General features: G+C 36.7%; 1 long non-coding RNA gene across 1 annotated transcript; it reads left to right on the top strand.

Annotated features, from left to right (window-relative positions):
* Window positions 1-4,873, top strand: LOC105442965. Its single transcript, XR_004062700.1, has 5 exons — window positions 1-168; window positions 1,628-1,735; window positions 1,971-2,107; window positions 2,363-2,499; window positions 3,169-4,873. It is a non-coding gene; the product is annotated as an uncharacterized LOC105442965 (long non-coding RNA).
* The last annotated feature ends 5,652 nt before the right edge of the window (window positions 4,874-10,525 follow it).

Raw genomic sequence — 10,525 nt, 5'->3', positions numbered from 1 at the left:
CTGCACGCTCGTTAATGAGCATATCGTGCGAGCGTTATCGTGCGATGGAAACAGCTCGATGAATAATATCCACAAACGAGAAGTTACGAGATCGTGCGAGAATACTGGAAGGGATGACGTAGACTCTATTTTCTCGCGCATGCTCAGTTTTTGAGCAGCCATGTTTGGGTAAGTCGATCTCCAGAAAATTTCCTTTCGAATGATATGAAATGTTGATATATTTCCGCAAAATTTACGGTTTTACAGCATCATGCAATGAAGCCTAATTTTGAGAAGTTTTCGTCCCTAGTTTTGTAACTAAAATTTGTTTTCGTGAACCTGACCCGTTCGAAACTAGAAAAAGATCTTTTGATGTCGATATGTGTTCAGCAATGTCTGAAATTGCCAAATCTGTTGTCCAATTTGAGGTTCCACTTCAGGAAATTAGTGAATTCTGCTTCCCAAATTCACGAGAAAATCATGTTTTCACCGGAAATACGTACTCGAAGTTGGGTGAACTGGCGCGAAATGGTCTAAAAATAGTAAAACGCGCGAATGGGCGTAGTGCATACCGATTGTATAGTGTTGTCCCACATACAGATCTAGATTTTCATGGAGTCTTCAGTTCAATTGTTGGCTCAAAGACCGAAACTATTTCATTTTCTGTTGAATTTCAGTTTCCTCATGTGTTCAGGCATCAAATGGGACTGTGATTATTAGTAATAACGTTTTTAGATTGAATTCCAAATAGGATTTGATCTAGACTTCTATTAAAAGTCAAGATGAGTCAATGCTATTGGGTATTGACCAGTAGTACTGCACTGCATAGGCAGGATTGGAATAGGTCTAGACCTATACATGAATAGTCGATACACTCGTAACACACAGAGATGCACACAATCATGCCGATGCGGCTGATCGAAAGTTTGACAGTGGACTCACAATTTGAATTTTTAAATAATTCTTTCTAACATCGGAAAGTTGAAAAAATTGTATTTTAATGCTATGTAGGTGTCACCAATCGTCACGAAAGTACCGATTTTGAGTGAAATCAGTTGAGTGTTGTACAGTGGTGTTTGAAATGTTGAGAATCAATAGCACAGCTTTTAATATACAGCCAGGATAGTAATGCACATATATGTGTGGTCTAGACTCTAGTCAGTCTAGACTTGCATGGCTGCATTAGCCATTACGACCTTGGCTGTGTATTAAAAGCTGTTCTTTTGAATCTCAACATTTCAAACACCACTGTACAAAACTCAACTGATTTCACTTAAAATCGGTACTTTAGTGACAATTGATGACACCTAAATAGATCTAGCAATAAAAAAAAAAAATTCAACTCACCGATGTTAGAAAAATAATTAAAAAATTCAAATCGCATGTCTACCGTCAAACTTGCCGGTCAGCCACATCGTATTCATTGTGTGCATTTGTGTATATTGACTTTTACACAGACACATATTTCCCTAAATAAAAGTTAATGATAATCTGATTTGTGAAATGGGATTCCATGTTTTGCCCAGGGGTAGAGAACTAGTTCTTGCTAGCTTTTTTATTTGTTGAGGAAATCACTCTTGAATGTTTGATTTATTTTTTGTGTTCATTCTGTGTTAATTGTTTTTTTTTTTTTTTTTTTTGGTTCCAGGCGCTGAGATGTACACAGGCCCTCATAGGAGTTGTGACCCCTAGCCCTCCTCTTCCAATTGACCCCCCCCCCCTGATCTTGACCTCAAGGATGCATCCTAGAAACAAGGTAAGTTGTGATTTAATTTATTCTATTCACATGGGAATTTGTTTCCCTAAATAGCAGTCAGTGAAACTATAAAAAAATACACTTACATGTATGTTCTCCCATAGAATACAGTAGTGATTTCTTACATGATAAGGAAATCTTGATGCATAACTGTTTAATGTCATGTAGATTACTTTGTATATTCAAACAACCTGCGTTGTTCATTCACTGTCTAATGTTGATAATTTTGTTCCAGGTGCGGAGCTGTACACAGTCCTTCCTACAACTTGTAGAAGATCCCGCACAGGCTTCACAACCAGTCATATGACCCCTAGCCCTCTTCCAACTGATCGCCCCCTTGATATTGACCTCAAGATGCCACCTGGAAACAAAGTAAGTTGTGATTTCATTTATTGCATTTACATGGAAATTTGTATCCCTAAAGAGCAGTCAGTGAAATTTCTGATTGGTGAAAAAAGTTCATTTATGTTCTCCCATAGGATAATATAGTAATTGCTCTCATTTCCTCTTCTAATACATGATTAGGAAATCTTGATGCATAACTGTTTAATGTCATGTAGATTGCTTTGTATATTAAAACAACCTGCGTTGTTCATTCACTGTCTAATGTTGATAATTTTGTTCCAGGTGCGGAGCTGTACACAGTCCTTCCTACAACTTGTAGAAGATCTCCCATAGGCTTCACAACCAGTCATGTGACCCCTAGCCCTCTTCCAACTGATTGCCCCCTTGATCTTGACCTCAAGATGCAACCTGGAAACAAAGTAAGTTGTGATTTCATTTATTTTATGTACATGGAAATTATAAAGTGCTTTCTCAAAGTAAATTCAAATTAAACTCATTTTGAATCACATTTTATTGTTTATTCTCGGAAAAAAACAAGATCCTGTTCATTAAAGTTACCATTTATTCAGTAATTATCTCCTCAATGAATGCTAACCACCATGGTAACATTATGGACTTCACGATAGCATGTTGTTTTGTGAATGTTGACATGACATGGGCGGAGCGAGGGACTGCACAACGGCTCAGCTGTCGACTTCCCTAGAGGGCAACATGGATTTCCCCAAATGGTGTCATTCTCGAGGGTAGTAGATGGCTGAGCTGTTTTCATGCATCGCAGCATCTCACTCCACCTGAGTGACATTATTAAATAGAAATCTTCTTCCTCAAGAACGAATAAGTGAATTCATAAAATAAAAATCTTCATTTTGTTTCCATTACTGGTATATAAACAGTGTTCCTAGGTTGTAATCTAACCAAAGCATTGTGAAAATACAGGAAAATTATTTTTATTTGAACTAATATTATTAATCTTGCTCAATATGAATGTCAACCGTTTGTCAAGTAAACTTTTGAAGTTGCAAGATGATCAATTAACGTTTGAATGATATATTAAGTCAGTTTTTCTTTGACTCTTATCTTATTTTCAGATTAAGCATTGTGATTTTATCACCATGAGGGATGAAGTAGAAAATTCAGCCTGTACATCACATCAATCGTTCTTGCTGCTGGGGTGAAGGATAAGTTGGCTCCTTGGCCCCATTTATGTACTATGAAATCTAATGCCCTTGTAGCTATCATTACGGAACGTAATACTGATATCTAAATGACAGACTGTATTTGTAGTGGTTGCAGAAAAAAATATGTTAGAAAATTGAAAAACCCAAAAGACACGTAAAAAAGAAAGAATTATTTTATTTCTGTTCCATTATGACCGTTGTGTTGATAAATTATTAAGAGATTGTGAATGTGAATTAGAATAATTCAATGCTGCATTTTCTGAAGAATGCACTTCAATTCCACCTACTATACCTTTATGCATGAAACATAGATTTGAATTGGCACATTTTGAGCAATCTAGAAGTTATCGTTCCTGTTCTGTTTGTGAAGCATTACTGACTTCTGATGACAAAACATATACCTGTAAAGATATTCCTGAAAGTGAATTGAAAAGATTGGGTGATATAAATGAAGACTTTTCAGGAACACAAGGTCACCATATATGTAGACCATGCTACATGTATTGTTTAAAGAAAAGTAGTGCTAATAAAATGTCACTTAGAAGTATGGAAAATTTGCATCAGAGCTGTGTGCTTGCATCAGATTCGGACAAAGACTTTTTACTCAAAATTCTAAATGTTTATTTGTATATATGTAGACTGTGTCTTGAGGATGGTTATTTTTATTCATAACTGTTTATGAATATTTTTCTGATCTTGTCTCAAAAAGATGTTGTGATGAGCTACAGTATGACCGTGTAAATAAAAGTCCATTATTTGTAAAGGATAAGATTATATACCAGTTCGGTGAGCTTTTGATTGTACATAGAGATGCTGGTAGGAGGGGAATATCTTTTTACAGTGCAGAGATGTCTCATGATTATGTTATACGTTCATGGCATATTTCAGTTTCTAAATTGAGATCATTACAAATTGACAAGAATAGTGCCCAAGATGTGCCCGATAGACCATCCTTTTCCTCACAGTTTAGTTCACCTTCAGAGGTGAACATGCAGTTCCGAAATGTTGTCAATAACGGAAATGAATTTCTCTGTAAACAGGCGAAACACTTTAGTTGGAATATTTAACTAATCCTTTATCTGTCACTGATTTTAACTTTGACAATGTATGTTGCTTCTACCGGTAGTGATCATGTTCACCTTGCAGCCTGTGTTCTTTCAGCATTTCTTTCTTTCGCTAAATATAGAAAACCACTTACCAGTATGTATTCATCACATGTATGAATGCAAACCAGTGTTATGCACAATACTCTTTATCTGATTTAATGCTCCATTTTGTTTGTATTACATATTATATTCTTTTTTGTTATAATAGTTTATGTTGCACACTTACCGTATTCCTTGTACAGTCTTCTAATATATATTATGGCAGAATGTAGCATGTACATACATGAGCAACTTAAGTTATTCGTGTTATAACATTATTCATTGTAACTTAGGATTTTTGTATTTTCCGTGCTTTAGTGCCTTAAACTAGCCAGTACTGTGTGTGTGTCCCAGCTGGACTAGCTTATGAATAATAATATCTGCCAAAATATGTATTTTTTTAACCTTGCCAAGTTGTCTCTTGTATTCAAAGAGAAATAAAAAAAATAAAAACAATTGTTCAAAAGAAACATCCCGTTTGTGTATATGCGTGAACTGTATGACTGATCAGAGGACTGTGTTTCTTTATTGAAGGCGTTACTTTGTTAACGGGAATGTCAACCTCAATCCTTTGCAGGACCAAATTCATGAGTGACTTCAGTTCGCCTTGTAAACAGAATGACTTGAATATTGCTTTGCCCTCCGAATTTCAAAGGTTTGAAGGGAAAATTGCCCCCGTGTATTTTTAACTTATTTATTTGTGTGTAGTGTCAATCACTGCATTGGACACCGACATGTTCACATATCATTTCTTAGGAAGAAAAAAACAACAATTAAGCAGAGAGATATATTGGACTTTACATTCCTGGCGTATAGTCTATAGTATAAAGTGCAATATTATGTTTTGCAACTTTGTACTAACAACTGTGAACTTCACCATACCACTAATAACCGTGAATAATAACAGGATTTTTATTTATTTTTTCTTTAGGTGATAAATTCGATGACAATTGCATTTTGCTCAAAATCGCCTACCCACACAGCTGAACTCGCTGATTCAGACATCGGTGAAGTCGTATAATTTCGTTACACAAATTTGTATAGGTGGGCGCATACTATTCTTCAAATTGAAATTTCTTGAAACGAACACTAAATTTTCCAAAATCAATCGTATCACTGCCCAAAGTTAATCTTAGTAATCGATAAATACCAAGATAATTACATGAAATAGGGTTAAAATGTTGAAATAACGCCATTATTCGTGCCTAGAAAACAAACCGCGAAGTCACAAGTTCGTTCACCTTTGACGAATGATCGTTCGGTAGGTGATTGGAAATCTTCGTATTCATGTATCTTCTTAATGTGGAACTATTTTTTAAAACCGTGAACTTGACCCGTTCGAATCATCAAATAACCTGATCTTCACACCATACAAAGAATGATGTCTAAACTCTCCAAAAATATAAAGATTGATGAGGTTCCTACTCGTTTTATACGTTTTTTATGCATTCACTTTCATCATAAACTCGATGAAAATACGGAAAAAGTAAGCTTGTACTTGACAGGAAATATTTCATAAGGTAATGGAGTCCAGTTTATTTCTAATTCAAATTAATGAAAGAGCAGTTTCTTGTCTTCAATTTGACATATCGTTCATGCTAAATGATTAGCAAGAAACCATTTTGTGTAGGTGGAAACAAGTCGGTGTTTTCAAGCTCGTGTGCTCATTACGTATTCATATTGACCGCTGGGCTTGCATACGAGTACGATAAATACGGGCGGTTTTCGTGCAGCGGCGTACTGACTGTAGGTGTGAATTAAGTTATCCTATTTGCCTTTCCAGATAATAACTTTCAAATCTATTTCAAGCTATGTACTAGGCTTACACCAAATCAGTCATTCATTTGAAAATATGTTACTCCTTACTCTCTGCAGTAATCTCAGGCTACATCATTTTCTAGATAGTTTACTTCACATTCTAAGAAACATTCCCAGGTTTTTTTCCAAGTATATGGTGAAAACCAGGTCACCCCCGAGGTTAACCTATCGCACTTACGATCACTACCTGCAGTAGGAAGCATCCGTGACTTTCATTTTTACTAGTCAAAATTGTATTATGTTCTTCTGTAAGGCGATATTGGATATGAGAGGGGAAGTGCGAATTAAAGCATCTTAGACCCTGATCAATGGAGGACAGTAGAGGAAGAAAGCCCTAACTCCATCAAAACAGTATTTTAGTTATAAATGGAGTAGAAATCATAATATTGTGCAATGTTTTTGATAAGTTTAAGAGTATTTCAATTGGCTCAGTCATGGAGGTGTCCTTGGTGCAGGGATTTATTTGCTTGACTTTTATTCAGAAGGTTTGGGGTTCAATTCCTAGCCTGGCACTAACATCCCCTGACAAGGCATTGATTCGTGGTTGCCACTCTCAATCCGGGTGTAAATGGCTCTGCAATATTGCTAGTATAGCACTACAAAGGACGGGAATACGATATGAGAAGCCACCATTATCACTAAAGCATCCAAAGATTTTGGGTTCAAATCCAACCCTGCCAGATGGCTGAAGCCTAAGTTCCATGTCAAGATACTGCTCGTATGTTTCATAGATGCAGGCTAGATTACAGTGGAAAGACACCGTCCCTCAGATAGGATGATAAATACAGGTCCTGTTTGTAGCAGATTCACCACCCAGACCTGTCGCCACCTCTTCATGTTAAGGATCTGCACTTCACTATTCATGCAAGAGTTGGGGGAAATCCTAGTGTATGTGTTCCATGGGGACATCATGATCCTTTGAGACTAAAGATGTGTTTTTACGGAGTTATGTCCATCTACCTCTCCTGCAATCAATTGCTTCTAGTACCCATCAGTTGTCGGAGATCAAAGACGCATAGGGCTAAATCGCAGGATATGAGAATCCTGGCGATGCCTGGACAATTGACGTAGGTTGCTCTGCCCGTGATTGTGTGTCTTGAGTCGCGGCGTAGCGCCCCGGATTAAGTCTTGAGAAAAATTGCTATGAAAATAACTCCATGACCGCTTGATTTGCGTAGGTGTCTGATTAGTTTGATGAGCCATTTGGGGTTGGGGTTTGTTTTGACATCTAAGTGACTCTTAGGTTGACGTTTGGAAGATTTAAAGATTTTTTTTGTAGATCTCTTTGTCTTGATCAGCTGGAACTAATTGTTTCACCTGTTCTTGGGAACAGATGGATTTCAGACCTCTGGGTGACCCTTCATACAGGGGTGAACTCGGTCATTACCTGAGACTCAATTTGCTCTGTCATGAGACCATTAACGTCACATTGATGTATTGTAATTCATTGGTTGCTCATGCATCATGAGTTATGAGCATTTCGTACAGGTTAAAAAGGCTAATATTTTCTATTGCGTGGCACCATCATAATAGGTCTGTAGTTCATATGAATGGTCCCCTGTAAATATTTTGATATTTTGGGGGTCAGAAGTAAATCTTGGGGGAGTACTGCACCCCATGTTTTCAAGCCCTGGCTGATGTGACAGCTAGTATTCATAAACCTCTGCTACCATAACGGATGCCAAAGGTGTCTGTTCAGGGGCTGCCGATCATCCTTTTGTCAAGGTCATGGAAGAAAGTTCTGTCAGTTTCCAAAAACCACCAGCCAATAGGAACAGCAGCCAACAAGACCAGCAAAAAAAATCAATCCATAATCTATAAGGAAGGGTAGAAAACAAGTTTGTATTGTGGGTGTTGGTCTATTGAGCCCGCATAAAAGTTGCAAGTATTCCCAGGAGACCAACGATGTCAGTACGATGTCAGTCTCTTGGTCTGTCGGTCTTGTGGGTCTAATGAAGAAGTCATTTGATTGAACTTGAAGGCCCATAATGAGACTGGCAGTGTCAGCCTCGTTTGATTTTGGTGTCCAAGGCTATCGCTTGCTGGTTTATAGGCCATATGTTTAGGGCAACTAGTAGACCATTGGTCTATTGAACCCTAAAAAAAAATTATGATCGCTGACAAGACCAACATTAAAGACCTTGGCTTCAAAAGGATACTGCGCAACCATGATTAGCCTGTATGTTGTGAAGAGATTTTGTATCCTGGTAAGTTCTCTCACTTTCAGTGGCACTATCTCAGACACATCATTGAGCAGGTTACAATTCTTTAAATCATGTCCATGTGTCTCTTAGTTTCCATGTAAACCTTTTTTGAGGGAAAACAAAAAAATAATGGCATGGAAATGTTCAGTCAGGCTGGGAAAAATGTGTTGAGCTCCCGAATGCAACTGCATCAGGGACTCCAAGGAGTACATATGCTGGAAGTATACAAGGGCTGATATGTATCTGAATGAAATAGACAATAAATAAGTAGGCCTGGGGGTGTTTAACAAAGATCCTAAGTCGAACTTAACTCTAAGTTAGATTTAAACATTATGGAGAGCCATTTGTAGCCTCAAAATATGATAATATATAGTCGAAAGCAAAAATTTAAGTATTTTTAGAATTTTATAAATTCCACATTAAGAACATGAAATCTCCTTGAAGATAGAAAATATGAATGATTTGAATCAACATTTTATGCCTTTTTAAATAACTTTTATAACATATTTTCAAAGATGCTAACGGCATTCCATAAATGTTAAGTCCAACTTAGAGATAAGTTCAATTTAAGATCTTTGTGAAACACCCCCTCCCCTGTAATCATATTCATGTACTAAATGTATTCCAAAGATTTCCTTTACATATTTTTGAAGTTGTTGATCTTTGATAATCGGCAGGCATATTGCAACATTCCTCATAAAGTAGTTTGTGATCGTTCAGTCAGACTTAACTCGTATAAAAGAAATTACTCTTCACATAAGATTAAGCCCCACAAAGGCAGAATTAAGACTGAATGCTCTCTTTAACTTCCCTGGATATTTTTTTCTTGAAATGCCCCTCACCACTCACAGTCTGTTGCTGATTAACGCAGAATAGTTCTTGGGGTTCCTACATCACCACAACGCTCTTATTCACGCTGACTAAATAGGGTTCGAGAACAGCCGACGGTGACAAATTTTCATCGCTCTGCCAAAAATCTGCTCTGTTTTTTTTTATTATTCATCCACGTGATCCTGCATAATGCTGGTTTAATCCTAGCTTACATGCTGATGTTCTAAAAGATTTTGAAACTATTTTAACAATAAAATGAATAATTAATTATTGATTTAGAATATAGTCCATTTATCTGTAATTCGCAGACATTGCCAAAGTGATAAACCTTGAGTTAATTAATTTAGCTAGTTGGGGAGTTTTGGGTGTAATTATCTTCTTATGTCTGATGCCTTGCCCTTGAACAAGAAGGCTTTGTGATCAGTTGGTTAAGAAACATCTTTTTTTTTTAAAGAAATAATAAAAAGTAATAAAGAAAAAAGACAGACGAAAAATAAAGACAAAACAAAAAAGAAAAAACATGACAACTCATGCCTTACAAAATCTTTCTGTGTGAAACATATTTGTAAACTTTATGGCACTTCAGGTATTTGGGGCGTTTCAGTGTAATTTCATTATGTCTATAATGCCTTGCCCTTAAAAAAGAAGGCTTTGTGAATCAGGTGGTTAAGAAATATATTATGTTTTGATGGCAGAAGGGTCAATCTGATGTTTTGTCATGAAGCATCGCCCAAGTTCACAAGAAAAAAATGACTTGAAAACAAAGGGGACAGATTATAAGTCACTCCATTAAGACAGGCATAGCTAACTGTTCATCCCACACAATTACATTAATCATTTTTTCTTCATCTGTTAATCTTACTTTTTCATTTGATTATATTTGTATGGACAATGTATCACAGTCAAGTTATTCCTATTGTTACTTTAATGAGGATTGTTATTTGTCATCTTTATGGGGACCCCCAAGGCTCCATACTGGGCCCGTTCCTCTTCCTTCGACAATAATTATGAAAGATCAGCTACCACAGAGTGCTGAGTCTTGGTGCAGAGATAGTACCGAGCTTGTATCTCATCAAATATGTTATCTATCTGCTTTCCTTGTGTGTTCCTCATCATCTACATGACATTACATTATGCACTACACTTTCTTCTCCATATTGTCTCTCTTTTTTGCTCAAATTTATGGAAGACTCTCTGAAAGGGTTCCCCAAGAGATCTGTCTAGTCAAAAGAAAATGTGCGGAACTCCCAAATCACATGTCACTTTTGG

This window comes from Strongylocentrotus purpuratus, unplaced genomic scaffold (assembly GCF_000002235.5).
Source record: "Strongylocentrotus purpuratus isolate Spur 01 unplaced genomic scaffold, Spur_5.0 spur5_scaffold_1, whole genome shotgun sequence".
NCBI lineage: Eukaryota > Metazoa > Echinodermata > Echinoidea > Camarodonta > Strongylocentrotidae > Strongylocentrotus > Strongylocentrotus purpuratus.
The sequence above is the reverse complement of the archived record's forward strand: the minus strand, read 5'-3'. Positions and strand labels throughout refer to the sequence as shown.